General features: G+C 43.4%; 1 protein-coding gene across 9 annotated transcripts in view; it reads left to right on the forward strand.

The window, feature by feature from the left end:
• Nucleotides 1–16,374, forward strand: part of LOC122432984 (general transcription factor II-I repeat domain-containing protein 2) — a 57,768-nt gene continuing 41,394 nt past the window's right edge. For 3 of the 9 annotated variants that reach the window (XM_043455348.1, XM_043455347.1, XM_043455349.1), the window contains exon 1: nucleotides 5–400. The gene's annotated coding sequence lies outside the window, so the exon portion shown is untranslated. Of the gene's footprint in view, nucleotides 401–16,374 lie in introns of all 9 variants that reach the window. The other 6 variants (XM_043455345.1, XM_043455351.1, XM_043455353.1 and 3 more) reach the window with 5 other exon arrangements.

Raw genomic sequence — 16,374 nt, forward strand, 5'->3', positions numbered from 1 at the left:
GGTGTCGGTGGGGGTGAGACCAGACACGTGCAACCACTCATCAAAGGCAGGAGATGGACAAGCACGTCTGGCCCTGAACAGCGCGGAGCTAAGGGACTTCCAACAAGCTCAATGTGCAGCTGAAGTGGATTCCACGGCACCGGAAACGGCAACTCCCACTTGGGGCGCTGCGGACACACGAGTCCAGGCTGCCTTCCAGGAAGCCAAAAAAAAAAAAAGGAAAAGAAAGAAAAGAAAAAGGAGGGATAGTGGAGAGCAGGGCTTCGGCCGCCGCCCACAACGCCGCGCCCTCGTCTCCAGACGGTCTTCGCAGGCCGCGCTCGGCCCCCAGGCACTCCCAGGTGGCCCAGCCCTCGGACCCGGCGGCCGGGCGGGCGCTGCCCGCCGGCGGGGACCTCAGGTGCGTATCCCGCCCCCGCCGCAGCCGCCATTAAGAGCGGGTGCTTTGCTTGGAACTTTCTCGTCCCGCAGACCTGGCGGAGGGGAAGCCTGAGGAGGCTGCCCGCCCTGGCTCGCGCTGCGAGCGCCCCCTCCTCAGGCGGCCCGGCGGGCCCCCCGAACCGGTTCCCGGCGGGCAGGGCCCAAGGAGTGGGGGTGGGGCGGGGAAGCCCCGGCGCGGGGCAACGGTTGCACGCACGGAACGCGCATCCCTCTCCCTTCTGATTGGCTGAGCGGTGGCGGTGGGGGCGGGTGCTTGCCGTCTCTGGACGCTAGGGCCCGACGTGCCGGAGGTCACGCTCCGGCAGTCCTACGCGGGGATATTGCGCTGCGCGCGGAAGTGCGTGATTGGTTAGGTGGTGGGGCGGGTTAGCCGCTGTTGCCTGGTAACTGCGTCCGGCTCCCCGGCGGAGGCTCCCGACCCCTAGCCTACTGTCGCGCGGGTTGACGAGTGCCGCGCGACGTGGGTTTTGTCGTGGGTGTGGCCAGTGGGGCGGCCACCCGCAGCCTGCTTGAGAGCAGAAAACCAATCCCAGAGGCCGGAAGAAGAGTCTCTGATCCTGAACTCCACTCCGTCACGGTTATGATTTAGACGTTCAGTTCAGTCACTCAGTCGTGTCCGACTCTGCGACCCCATGAGCTGCAGCACGCCAGGCCTCCCTGCCCAACACCAACTCCCGGAGCCAACCCAAACTCATGTCCATTAAGTCGGTGATGCCATCCAACCATCTCATCCTCTGTCGTCCCCTTCTCCTGCCACCTCAATCTTTCTCAGCATCAGGGTGTTTTTCAGGTGAGTCAGCCCTTTGCATCAGGTGGCTAAAGTATTGGAGTTTCAGTTTCAACATCAGACCCTCCAATGAACACCCCGGACTGATCTCCTTTAGGATGGACTGGTTGGATCTCCTCGAGGTCCAACGGACTCTAAAGAGTCTTCTCCAACACCACAGTTCAAAAGCATCAATTCTTTGGCACTCAGCTTTCTTTATAGTCCAACTCTCACATCCATACATGACCACTGGAAAAACCATAGCCTTGACTAGACGGACCTCTGTTGGCAAAGTAACGCCTCTGCTTTTTCATATGCTGTCTAGGTTGGTCATTTTTCCTTCCGAGGAGTAAATGTCTTTTAAATTCATAGCTGCAATCACCATCTGCAGTGATTTTGGAGCCCAAAAAAATAGTCTCTCACTGTTTCTCACTGTTTCCACTGTTTCCCCTATTTGCCATGAGGTGATGGGACCAGATGCCATGATCTTAGTTTTCTGAATGTTGAGCTTTAAGCCAACTTTTTCACTCTCCTCTTTCACTTCATCAAGAGGCTCTTTAGTTCCTCTTCACTTTCTGCCATAAGGGTGGTGTCATTAGACATAAAGGAGAAAAAAGGCTTGGAGGGCTATATTCCCCATCCTTCAAACCCGAGCCTTGCTGTTTAATAGCTTTATTGACACTCCATGAAATTGACCTTTAAAAGTGTGTAGTTAAGTGTGTGTGCGGTGCTAAATCGCATCAGTCGTGTCCGACTCTTAACGACCCCATGGACTGTAGCCCACCAGGCTCCTCTGTCCTTGGGATTTCCCAGGCAAAAATAATGGAGTGGGTTGTCGTCTCCAGGAGATCCGCCCGACCCAAGAATCGAACCCATGGCTCTTAGCCTCCTACGCAGGTTCTTTATCACTAGCACCACCTGGAAAGCCCCTATAGTTCAGTGATTTTTGTTTATTCAGAGTTGTGCAGCCATCACCACTAATTCCAGAACATTTTCATCACCCCAAAAGAAATGCCGTATCCATTAAGACAATCGTTCCCCTTTCCCACCCCAGCCATGGACACTGCCAATATGCATTCTGTCCCTGTGTCTCTGACATTCCAAATAGTTTTTGTTCCAGATCATTCCTAAGCACAGAATCATCAAAGGATCTTTGAGATCTGGCTTCATTCATTCATTCATTCATTCTTATGGCTGACTAGTAATCCATTGTATGGGTATACCACATTTTCATTTTCTGTCAAATGATGAATTTTTTTCCCCACTATTTGGCTATTATGAATATTGCAGTGAACATCCATGTTCATGTTTTTTTTGTGTGTGTGTGGACATTTGTTTTCAACTCTTGAGTATGTACCAAGGAGTGGAATTGCTGGGCCAAAAATGTCACCATTTAGTTTCCTGCTGGTAATTTGAAGTAAACAGATATGTAGATATAAGATTGGGAATTGGGAAACTGTGTATCGCTCACAGCTACCTGTGAAGAACTGAGCAGGCTCTTCTCACATTTGGAGAGGAAGGTTTGGTCTGCATGACTGGCCACCTTGCCTTCAGTGGACACAGGGCTTGGCTCCAGGCAACTGCAGGTGTCAGTCCGTTTGGAGTGGGTCCCTGTTCTTCCTGCCTTCCTGTTATTTAGCCCCGATGTTTGCTGCCCAGAGCTCTGGGTCTTTGCCTACACCTGCAGCCTAACTGGTCTCTTCACTTTTTCTCAGGCTTCAGAACTTGCTCACATGCCTTCATTCTCATCCCCAACGTTGTTGACAGCAGCCTGGACCGTTTCAGGAGCATCTGGCTTCCATTTTGCCTTTATTACCTGCTATTCTGCTGTGTCTTTGCTAGTCTGTCTCACTCCAGAGCACAGGGTGTGGATTTTATTCACTTTTGTTGCCCCCTTGTCCTTCCTGTCAGCAGTATATGTTTTCACACAGCAGGTGTGCATTACATTTTTAAAAATTTTAGGGATTTGTTTGGCTAAGGTGAAGTACTTGACTATTTGTTAAACATTTAATTTTAACTAATTCTTTTTTTCATTTTTTGACATTGAAAATATGTTACATTTCTAGTTCTTTTCTGTACTCCTTGGTCCTTCCAGAAGAGTCCTTGTTGTCTTGAAATTTGTTATTATTCTTTTTTTAGAATATTTTTCCCAGGTTGAGATATAATTGACATATAACATTGTATTAGTTTTGGAAGCAAAACATAGTGATTTGACATATGTATGTATTGTGAAATGACTGGTGAACATCCATCACATCACATAGTTACAATTTGTTTTTCTCCCCGGTAAGATCGATTCTCTACGCAACTTTCGAATATACAGTACAGTATTGTTAGCTATGGGCTTCCCAGGTGGCTCAGTGGTAGAGAATTCACCTGCTGATTCAGGAGACGCAGGAGATGTGCGTTTGATGCTTGCGTCAGGCAGATCCCCTGTAGAAGCAAATGTCAACCCACTCCTGTATTCTTGCCTGGCAAATCTCATGGACAGAGGAACCTGGCGGGTACCGTCCATGGGGTCTCAAAGAGTCAGACATGACTGAGCACACATGCACGCATCATTAACTATTGTTACCAAGCTGTCTGTTACATCCTCAGAACTTATTTATTTTATAACTGGGAGTTTGTACCTCTGACCACTTCAGTACATTTCTGTTGAATGGTGAATAGGTACACTTGGGTTTGCAGTTTCCATTGACTGTAGACCTGAGAGAAGTTGGCACTTTAGGAACTTGCTAATTAACATCAAGGCCTCGGGGACCTGAACAAATAAACCTTTGGAAAGGAAAATTGGAAACAGCTTAAAAAGTAAAGCAGGCGTCTGTTTCAAGATTTCAGAGTTTTGATAAATGGAGTGGGTGCCATTCCAAATGATGAAAATTATAAGTGGTGGAAATGAAATCTAGAACAGAGATGGGCAAACTTTTTTTTGTAAGGCGTCAGATAATAAATACTTCCAGCTCTGAGGGCATGTGGTCTCTGTCACCTGCAACCCTGCCTTTTCGGAAAAGCAGTCAGTGGACAAGATGTAAGCCAATGCGCGTGGCTGTGTTCCAGTAAAACTTTATTTACCAAAATAGGAGGCAGTCTGGTTTTGATGTTTGCTTTTCATTAGTAAAATATAACACTGAAAAGGAGAGAAAGATTTCTGGGAAATCAAAGATTTCTGGGAAAGTTTTGAGATTTGAGAGTTGTTTTAGTTTAAATCTCCAGTTTTAAAAAAGCAAAAAGTTAAGCACGATGTAAAATCTGTGATCTAAATGAACATACCCAGTGCTTTGAACTTCAATCACTGTATTGGCTTTGGGGGTTTGAACTCTGTGGTACTAGCTCTCATTGTCTAGGATTTTTAGCTTTATTAGAATGCAGTGGGTTTTTTTTTTCCCCCCTCAATGATCTCAAGGTGAGAAACCTCAAAATTAGCTTATAATCATGGTTCATTAGCTTTGATGTGCTATTAACGCATGATGTGTTCTAAAGCATGAAGTATAAAAGACAAAGCTCCTGCCTCCATTTGTTGTTAAGTAAAGGGTGCAAGCAGGCGATAATTATAAAACATTCATTTTTAAAATTAAATTACAAAAGATTCTTTTTTTTAATTACTACCATTGATGCCCATTGATAAGATCTTTTTGGAGTTCCAGCTAGTTTCATTCTGCGAATTATTTGATTCTCTGTTAAAGTGTTGGCATCACAGTCCTCTCAGAGATTATTGTGGTGTGATTACAGATTGGATGCGAGCATAAGATAAGAGCCTGGAATATGCCAGTCCTTTAAGTGGACTCATCTCTGGTGGCTGTCAGTGTGAGCATCTCACAACATCAAGTCTGATTATATTATTTTAAAATGTGTATTTTTCATACATTATGGCCTCTCACTACATCATTGGATAATTAATGGTGGAAACAATGACCCATGTCAACACTGCAGGGAAAACTGGCTCTGAGGGGCTTAGCAAGAGATCACAGCAAGGTCACGATGAATCCAGAATTCATGTCATCAACACGAGAGTCACCAAACTGTGGCGTTGAGGGCTCCAGTGGTTTCCAGCCAAGAGAAGGCTTTAGAGAGGCTGAAAAGTATTAAAGTTGTGGCTGGAAGACATGAACTCTAAGAACATATCTGTCAATGGCAGAATTCTAAGACAAAAGGGAAACCACCACCAAAGAGGGGATGGACTGGTGATAGACAACGCAGAGCCTGCCAAGGGTGGTTGACACATTTCAGAACTACTTACCCGAAAAAGTGTACAGTGTCAGCAAAGTTGCACATGCAGATTAAGAGCTAGAAAAGCCTCTCTCCTAAAACATTAAAGAAATCATAGAAGAAAAATGTTCCCTCTGGGAAAGGTGTTTATTGCTTCCACCGACAGTGTTGACCATACTTGAATTTGCCTTTTGGTGTACCTACTTCCATTGGAAGACGCAACTCTGCCGAATGAGAGATAGTCTTGTTTTTAAGCAGTATTTGAATTAATTGACTCAGAAAGATGATGGTCAAGAATATCAGTTTCTTGGGACTTCACTGGCAGTCTAATAGTTGACACTTCAACTTCCATTGTAGGGGGTCTGGGTTTGATCCCTGGTCAGGGAGTGCAGCCAAAAAACCAAAACATAAAAACAGTATTATAACAAATTCAGTAAAGAGTTTCAAAATGATCCACATCAAAAAATAATAATAATAAAAAGACTATCAGCTTCTTCATCACAGTTTTAAGTAATGGCTTAGACAGTAAAGAATCTGCCTGCAATGCAGGAGACGCAGGTTCAATCCCTGAGTCAGGAAGATCTCCTGAAGAAGGGAATGGCTACCCACTCCAATATTCTTGTCTGGAGAATTCCATGAACAGAGAGAGGAGCCTGGTGGGCTACAGTCCAGGGCGTTGCAAAGAGTCGGATACCACTTAGTGACTAAACATCAACAGCAAGATAAAAGTTGGCCAATGTTCAATATATTTAAGAGCTGGTTTAAAAATCCTTGTGAGATTTCTATAATTTACAATGGGAAAGAGATTTTAATATTTCAACCAAGTAATGCAGGTGATGTGTAAAAATACAGAAAAGAAATTAGAAGTGAAATTCTGTCTTTGCCAATAGATGGATTTTGCATAAATAAAAATTATTTCAAGTTGGGGCTTTCACGTGAAGTAGCTTAATCTGAATTCTTAATGATACAGTCTAAATACTTATTAAAGGGATTATAAAACCCTCTGACTGTACAATTTTAAGAAACAGAAATGTGTGTATATTTGATGTAAGCTTAAAAAATAATTTTTAGAAATTTGAAACAATATCAAACTTACAGAAAAATTGCAAGTGTGGTATAAAGAAGTTTTATTTTTTTCTAAACCATTTGAGATAAAAGTATCTGTGGCCACATCATCCTTAGATTACTGATAAACATCATAAAGTTTTATCAGTTATCTCTGTATACTGTTCCCTATAGGAAAACATTGGAGTGCTACATTTCCCAATATAGAAAATATTGGGTTGGCAAAAAAAGTTCATTTAGATTTTTCCATACCATCTTTTTTTTTTTTTTTCCATACCATCTTATAGAAAAACCTGAATAAACTTTTTGGCCAGCCCAATATCTGCCCATCACACATAAAAGATTTGTATCCACAAAATATAAAGAATCTACAAACTCAATAATAAAAAATAAGCAGATAATCTAGTTTCAAAATGGACAAAAGATTTGAACAAGACATTTCACTAAATAAGCTATATGGATGGCAGAAAAGCACATGAAAAGATGCCTAGCATCTTCAGTCATTAGGAAACTGCCAACTAAAACTGCAAAGTGATATCACTACCCACCTATTAAAACTGCTAAAAAAAATTTTTTTAAGTTGACAGGGATGCAGAGCAACTGGAATTCTCACATGTTAGTGGTAGGGATATATTCACATAGGGCTTCCCTGGTAGCTCAGTTGGTAAAGAATACACCAGCAATGCAAGAGACCCTGGTTCGATTCCTGGGTTGGAAAGAGTCCCTGGGGAAGGGAAAGGCTACCCACTCCTGTATTCTGGCCTAGAGAATTCCATGGACTGTATAGGCCATGGGGTCACAAAGAGTCAGACACGACTGAGCGACTTTCACTTTCACTATCTTCTCATATATTAGTGGTAGGGATTGGCAAAGATCCTGATGCTGGGAAAGATTAAAAAAGGCAAAAGAAGAGAGCGGCAGAGAATGAGATGGTGAGACAGCATTACCGACTCAATGGTCATGAATATGAGCAAGCTCTGGGAGATAGTGCAGGACAGGGGAGCCTGGCCAGCTGCAGTCCATGGGGCCGAAAAGAGTCAGACACAGCTTAGCAACTGAACAACAGCAAAAGGAATACAAAATGGTAAACCACTTTGGAAAACAGTTTCACTTCTTTTAAAGCTAAAAAAAACAGACAAAAAAAACCGCAAGATATGTGACCCAGCAATCCCACTCTTAGGTGTTTACACAAGAGAAATGAAACCTAAGGTTGACACAATAGTGGTTTTATTCATCAGTTCAGTTGCTCAGTCATGTCTGACTCTTTGCAACCCCATGGACTGCAGCATGCCAGGCCTCCCTGACTATCGCCAACTCCCAGAGTTTACTCAAACTCATGTCCGTTGAGTCAGTGATGCCATTCAACCATCTCATCCTCTGTCGTCCCCTTCTCCTCCTGCCTTCAATCTTTCCCAGCATCAGGGTCTTTTCCAATGATTCAGCTTTTTGCATCAGGTGGCCAAAGTATTGGGGTTTCAGCTTCAGCATCAGTCCTTCCAATGAATATTCAGGACTGATCTCCTTTAGGATGGACTGGTTGGATCTCCTTGCAGTCCAAGGGACTCTCAAGAGTCTTCTCCAACATCACAGTTCAAAAGCATCAGTTCTTCAGTGCTCAGCTTTCTTTATAGTCCAACTCTTACATCCATACACGACTACTGGAAAAACCATAGCTTTGACTAGACAGACCTTTGTTGGCAAAGTAATGTCTCTGTTTTTTAATATGCTGTCTAGGTTGGTTATAACTTTTCTTCCAAGGAGCAAGTGTCTTTTAATTTATGGTTTTATTCGTAATCATCAAAAAACTTCAGACACCCAAAAGTTTTGTAAATGGCAAAAGAGTTAATTTAACTGAGTTTCATCCCTACAGTGGAATATTCAATAAAACAAAGAACAAATTACTGATACACCCCCAGCACAGCGTAGGATTCCATTTATGTGATATTCAGGAATAAGCAAAACTGTGGGGACAGAAAACAGATCAGTTCTGGCCAGAGGTTGGGGTAGGGGTGTTGACTGACCACAAAGAGTCGTGGAGGAATCTGGGCTGTGATGGAGCTGTTCATACCATGATTTCAGTGGTGGCTACATGCTAAAAACCTACAGAACCATACATTAGACAAGGTTGAACTTTATGTAAAGTGTACTTTAATTTTTAAAAATATTTAAAAAAAAAATATTTTTAAGGGGAATTCCCTGGCGGTCCAGTGGTTAGGACTCGGCACTTTTACTGTGGAGGACCTGGGTTCGATCCCTGGGTCAGGAAGATCCCCTGGAGGAGGGCATGGCAACCCACTCCAGTATTCTTGCCTGGAGAATCCCATGGACAGAGAAGCCTGGCGGGCTACAGTCCATGAGCCAAAAGGAGTCAGATACAACTGAGCAACAGGGCACACAGACACACACACTCAGCGAACTAAGGTCCTATGAGCCACGCCTTGGCCAAAACAACAAGTTTTTTTTAAAGGATACATGACATCATGTTCAAGTGGTTGTTATTTTTTTCATATCACAAACCATCCACATGTAAACATGTTACAATGCATCTTCCAGGCCCTTGAGAGAGAGCAGTGAAGTTGCTCAGTCGTGTCTGACTCTTTGCGACCCCATGGACTGTAGCCTACCAGGTTCCTCGGTCCATGGAATTTTCCAGGCAAGAATACTGGAGTGGGTTGCCATTTCCTTCTCCAGGGGATCTTCCCGACCCAGGAATCGAACTCGGGTCTCCCGTATTGCAGGCAGATGCTTTACCGTCTGAGCCACAAGGGAGAGAAGGGAGGACTATTAATAATTTACCTGCAAGGCAGGTGCACCAGGTCTATCCTAGCCCATGACGCATGGTCTCTCTAACCAGGGGGCTCCTGCCCTTGGAGGTCCTTGATCTGAGGTCCCTGTGCTCCTTGGTTTGCCATCCGCTCCTCCCCTGCGTTCCCAGCCCCTGTTCTGCCACGAGTCATCCTGTGTGTTACCATGGGACCTTAGACGGTGTGTGAGTATCAAATCGGATGATCAGAAAAGCACTGGCGTGTGGTGTATGTTTGGTGAGTGTTAATTTCCTTTCTTGCCATCCAACCTCTTTGATTTCATTTGATTTTCTTTCTAATTTTTAATTTTTTGGCCACACTGCACAGCATGTAGGACCTCATTTCCCCAAAAGGGATCGACCCGAGCCCCTTCTTTGAAGTGGAAGTGCAGAGTCTTAACCACTGGACCACCAGGGAAGTTCTGTCATTTGATTTTTTAATAGTTTTTTGTTGTTGTTGTTGTTGGGCCCACAGCTTGGCTTGTGGGAGCTTAGTTTCCTGACCAGGGAGTGAACCCCCTGACCTGGCAGTCCTAACTAAAGCACCAAGTCCTAACCTGTGGACTGCCCGGGAATTCCCCTTTCCTTTTCTTGAAATAAAATTCACCCATTTAAAGTATACAATGCAGTGGCTTTTAATATATGCATGTAGTTGGGCAATCGTAACCACAAACAATTTTAGAATAGTTTCATCACCCCTGAAAAGAAACCCTGTACCATTTATCAACCCACCTCCCAGCCCTAAGCAACCACCAGTCTACTTCTCTTTCTGTAGATTTCCCTGTTCTGAACATTACATGTTCATAGACTCCTATAAATGTGTGGTTCCCTTGATTTTGATTTTAAGACGAGGGGGCTCATAAAAGTTCAGAAGTGAAAAGACCCTTCCTGGGAAGTGATTGACTGGGTTCTCTGATCAGAGAGGAGGCGGCCGAGGGCAGCCCACCGGGGTCTCGGAGCTGGCCGGTGGTCTGGGGCGCCCCCAGCCTGGCCTTCGGGCCCGGCTCTGGGAGGACCCGCCCATCAGGCCTCAGGCCTCGTGCTCTGGAAGCTCGTGTCACCACCGGCCTGGTGTGTCCTCGCGTGGTCACCATTAACGCGGCGGTGCGATGACAGTTTCTTTCTGGCAAAGGGCAGAGGAGAGGATGCAGTCACGGGTTAGGGGTCCAGGGAATGTTCCATGCGCCGTGTTGACTAAGGGCTCTGTGGGAAGTGATCCAGATGCAGCCATTTCTAGAGAGCAGAAAGCCCCAGACAGAATCAGCCTTCCCCATGGAGCCCGACAGGACTCTGCCACCTCCAGGGTTCTTCCCATCAAAAGTACTGAGATGGTCCCGAAAGTTCTGATAATGAGGCGGGAGCTCTCGTCTCCTGGGGCTTCCCCACAGGCTGTTAGGATGGCATCCCTCCCATTCTTTTTGTAAAATTTTTTTAATTGAAGGATAATTGCTTTACAGTGTGTTGGTTCCTGTTGTACAACAACATGAATCAACCACATGTAGACATATATCCCCTCCCTCTTAAGTCTCCCTCCCACCCCTCTAGGTCACCGCAGAGCACCAGGCTGAGCTCCCTGAGTTATGCAGCAACTTCCCACTAGCTATCCATTTTACACACGGTAATGTATATATCTCAATGCTACTCTCAATTCGTCCCACGCTGTCTTTCCCCATTTCTTAACACACATTGAATCTGATTGACATCATAGCAATGCATGCATGCATGCCAACTCATGACTTCAGTCATGTCCACCTCTTTGGGACCCCATGGACTGTAGTCTGCCAGGCTCCTCTGTCCACGGGAATTCTCCAGGCAAGAATACTGGAGTGGGTTGCCATGCCCTGCTCTAGGGGATCTTCCCAACCCAGTAGTCAAACTCCTGTCTCTTACGTCTCCTGCACTGGCAAGCAGGTTCTTTACTACTAGCACCACCTGGAACATCTTAGCCAACCTAGGGCAATTGAAGGTGAGACGTGGAAACAGCAGCAGGCAGAAAGTTGCCCTGGTTCTAGCCTTGCATGGATGAATCAACATGTTTGTGACCTGAGAAAGCGTCTGCTCCTTTTTCTCTGTCTGGGATAGTAGGCAAGATAAGAATTATGAATGAAAGTATTCTGAGCTCCCAAAGTAATAAGGATAGAGCCTAATCTAAGTGAACATTCTGGTAAGTGGGAAACATACCATGCCTTTGCGGTTTCATACTTTGTGATACGCATTTCCTTGGTCTGATGTGCCAAGTGATAACCATGGAATCTAGACGCTAGAGGAAAGTTTCTAAGACTTAACACAAGTGCCTTCTGGGTGCTGCTTGCTGCTTTTTCTTTTTCAATTTTTTTTTTTTTTTTTTAGTTGAAGGATAATTACTTTACAGAATTTTGTTGTTTTCTCAAACCTCAACATGAATCAACCATAGGTATACATATATCCTCTCCCTTTTGAACCTCCCTCCCAATCCCACGCCTCTAGGTTGATACAGAGCCTGTTTGAGTTTCCTGAGCCAGACAGCAAATTTCCATTGGCGATTTATTTTACATATGGTAATGTAAGTTTCCACGTTACTCTTTCCACACATCTCACCCTCTCCTCCCCTCTCCGCATGTCCATAACTCTGTTCTCTAAGTCCGTTTCTCCACTGCTGCCCTGTAAGTAAATTCTTCAGTACCGTTTTTCTAGATTCCGTATATATGCATTAGAATACAATATTTATCTTTCTCTTTCTGACTTACTTCACTCTGTATATTAGGTTCTAGGTTCATCCACTTCATTGGAACAGACTCAAAGGCATTCCTTTTTATGGCTGAGTAATATTCCATTGTGTATATATACCACAACTTCTTCATCCATTCATCTGTCGATGGACATCTAGGTTGCTTCCATGTTCTAGCTATTGTAAATAGTGTTGCAGTGAACAACGGGATACATGTGTCTTTTCCAATTTTGGTTTCCTCAGGGTATATGCCTAGGAGTGGGATTACTGGGTCATATGGTGGTTTTATTCCTAGTTTTTTAAGGAATCTCCATACCGTCTTCCATCGTGGCTGTCAGTTTACATTCCCACCAATGGTGCAAGAGTGTTCCCTTTTCTCCACACCCTTTCCAGCGTCTATTGTTTGTAGAGTTTTTAATAGCAGCCATTCTGACTGGTGTGAGATGATATCTCATTGTAGTTTTGATTTGCATTTCTCTAATAATGAGTGATGTTGAGCATCTTTTCATGTGTTTGTTAGCCATCTGTATGTCTTCTTTGGAGAAATGTCTGTTTAGGTCTTTTTCCCACTTTATGACTGACTTGTTTGTTTTTCTGGTATTGAGTTGTATGAACTGCTTGTATATTTTGGAAATTAATTCTTTGTCAGTTGTTTCATTTGCTATTATTTTCTCTCATTCTGGGGGTTGTCTTTTCACCTTGCTTACAGTTTCCTTTGCTGTTTTAAAGTTTTTACTTTTAATCAGGTCCCACTTGTTTACTTGTGTTTTTATTTCCATTACTCTAGGAAGTGGGTCATAGAGGATCTTGCTTTGATCTATGTCATCGAGTGTTCTGCCTATGTTTTCCTCTAAGAGTTTAATAGTTTCTGGTCTTACATTTAGGCCTTTAATCCATTTTGAGTTTATCTTTGTGTGTGGTGTTAAGAAGTGTTCTAATTTCATTCTTTTACATGTCTTTTCATGTCTTTTACATGTGCCCTTTCCCAGCACAAATTTATTGAAGAGGCTCTCTTTGCCCCATTGTATATTCTTGCCTCCTTTGTCAAAAATTGGGTACCCATAGGTGCGTGGGTTTATTTCTGGGCTTTCTATCTTGTTCCATTGGTCTGTATTTCTGTTTTTGTGCCAGTACCATACTGTCTTGATGACTGTAGCTTTGTAGTATAATCTGAAGGCAGGAAGGTGGATTCCTCCAGCTCCATTCTTCTTTCTCAGGACTGCTGTGACTATTTGGGGTCTTTTGTGTTTCCATATGAATTATGAAATTTTTTGTTCTAGTTCTGTGAAAAATGTCAGTGGTAATTTGATAGGGATTACACTGAATCTGTAGATTGCATTTGGTAGTATAGTCATTTTCACAATATTGATTCTTTCTACACAGGAACATGGAATATCTCTCCATCTGTTTATGTCATCTTTGATTTCTTTCATTAGTGTCTTATAATTTTCTGTGTACAGTTCTTTTGTCTCCTTAGGTAAGTTTATTCCTAGATATTTAATTCTCTTTGTTGCAGTGGTGAATGGGATTGATTCCTTAATTTCTCTTTCTGAATTTCATTGTTAGTATATAGAAATGCAAGTGATTTCTGTGTATTGATTTTGTATCTTGCAACTTTGCTAAATTCACTGAATAGCTCTAGTAATTTTCTGATACTGTCTTTAGGGTTTTCTATGTACAGTTTTATGTCATCTGCAAACAGTGAGAGTTTTACTTCTTTTCTGATCTGGATTCCTTTTATTTCTTTTTCTTCTCTAATTGCTCTAGCTAGGACTTTCAGAACTATGTTGAATAATAGTGGTGAAAGTGGACACCCTTGTCTTGTTCCTGATCTTAGGGGGAATGCTTTCAGTTTTTCACCATGGAGACTAATATTTGCTGTAGGCTTATCATATATAGCCTTTACTATGTTGAGGTAGGTTCCTTCTATGCTCATTTTTTGAAGAGTTTTAATCATAAGTGGGTACTGATTTTTGTTAAAGGCCTTTTATGCATCTATTGAGATATCATATGGTTTTTATCTTTCAATTTGTTAATATGGTGTATGACATTGGTTGATTTGCATATATTGAAGAATCCTTGCATCCCTAGAGTAAACCCAACTTGATCATGGTGTATGAGCTTTTTGATATGTTGCTGAATTATATTTGCTAACATTTTGTTGAGGATTTTTGAATCTATGTTCATCAGTGATATTGGCCTGTAGTTTTCTTTTTTTGTGTTGTCTTTGTCTGGTTTTGGTATCAGGGTGATGGTGGCCTCATAAAATGAATTTGGAAGTGTTCCTTCCTCTGCAATTTTTTGAAAGAGTTTTAGAAGGATAGGCATTAGCTCTTCTCTAAATGTTTGATAGAATTCTCCTGTGAAGCCATCTGGTCCAGGGCTTTTGTTTTTTGGGAGATTTTTTATCACAGCTTCAACTTCAGTGCTTGTAATTGGGGTTGTTCATAATTTCTATTTCTTCCTGATTCAGTCTTGGAAGATTGAACATTTCTAAGAATCCATCCATTTCTTCCAGGTTATCCTGTTTGCTGCTTTTTCTGACTCCAACTCTGTTGCTGAAACAGAGTCCTTGTGATGACCAGCAATAGTCACCAACTTCTCTTTGTTCTCAAATAGGGGTGTGATAACAAGAAGAGAGTCAAAGGCTCGATTTTAAGATAATTGTTTAAAAGCTTCAAATTGGGACTTCCCTGATGGTCCAGTAGTTGGGACTCCAAACTTCCACTGCAGAGAGCATAGGTTCCATCCCTGGTCAGGGAACTAAGATCCAGCATGCCTGAGTGGCATGCCCAGTACATAAATCAATTTGCAAATAAATAAAAACTTCAAGTCGAAGTGTATTTCCTCACCTGTTCATGCCCAGGTCGTGCCTGTTAATTCATGTTCTTGGGCTTCCCAGGTGGTTCTAGTGGTTAAAAAAAAAAAAAAAAAACAGCCTGCCAATGCAGGAGACATAAGAGTTATGGGTTTGATCCCTGGGTTGGGAAGATCCCCTGGAGGAGGGCATGGCAACCCACTCCAGTATTCTTGCCTGGAGAATCCCCATGGACAGAGAAGCCTGGGAGGCTAGAGTTCACAGGGTCTCAAAGAGTCGGACACGACTGAAGTGACTTAGCTCACTTGCTCGGTATGATGTCACACTCTTATGCTCTATTTCATAACAGGGAGAGTTGTGGGGAAAAAACCTTTAATTCTAGCAATTTGCATCCTAATGGCTCTGTGCGTGCTAGTCTCCTTTCTTTCTCAGGGAGGCTTTGACTCTAACATAAGAGATCCTCAAGGATCCTCCAGTGGCTTCAGAAAATCTAGATAGATGAGGAGTTACATTTTTAGAATTCCTTTTCAGCATGGTTTGTCCATCCAGATTGGCTAGGGTAAGCGATGGTCAAAAACGCCACCAGATTTGGGTGCATTCAGGGAGCAAGGACTGATTCCTTGCTTGCACTGGAGATCTCTTGTGAGTTGGCTGTGGGTCTGAGCTGCGTTTTTCTCTGGGACCTGATCACATGGAACCTGACAGATCAAACTGCAGAGGAAGAGGGAGTATGGTGGAATCGCCAGCGTGGAGATGACGTCACTTCCCTGACATCCTCGGCCAGCACAAGGCACGTGGCCACACACCTTCAAGTGGTCAAGAAATCAATTCAGGAAGAAACATTTGCAAATACTTCTGAAGAGCCTTGTAGGACCACCATACTTCATGCCCAGAGATCTTTGGGCTTCCTCCCATGTACATAAATATGTTGATCTGTTTATCTTTTGCTTACAAACATAAGTCAGCTATTGCTGGGACAGGACATGACAGATATTAATACACTGCATGCTTTATTTCAAAGAACTCTTTTTATGGTGCTGCAGAAAATTTTTCAAAGAAGCGTTCTAATGCTCACTTGATATAGAATTTAGCAAAAATTAGAATGAGCCTTCACTGCAGGAGAAGTCCTAACAGGAGAGGAAGGAAGGAGTTTTTTTCTCTTCCAGTCTCTAGTACACAAACCCACCGCTGTCCTTTTTCTGTGTATGTGGACTGGAATGTGGTGTCAGTCACCACAATGCTGGAATCTGACAAAACCACGCTGGATCAGTAAGAGACATTACCTTCTCTCCTCCTCACTTGGGAAATAGTTAACATGCCTCTTTAGTGTAATACCCGAATTTATTTAATGAAATACATGTCTAGGTTTAGTGGGAAATACACGATCTTCAGTTCAGTTCAGTCGCTCAGTCATGTCTGACTCTTTGCGACCCCATGAACCCCAGCACGCCAGGCCTGCCTGTCCATCACCAACTCCCAGAGTTCACCCAAACCCATGTCCATCGAGTCAGTGATGCCATCCAACCATCTCCTCTGTCATCCCCTTCTCCTCCTGCCCTCAATCTTTC

This window comes from Cervus canadensis, chromosome 32 (assembly GCF_019320065.1).
Source record: "Cervus canadensis isolate Bull #8, Minnesota chromosome 32, ASM1932006v1, whole genome shotgun sequence".
NCBI classification, from domain to species: Eukaryota; Metazoa; Chordata; class Mammalia; order Artiodactyla; family Cervidae; genus Cervus; species Cervus canadensis.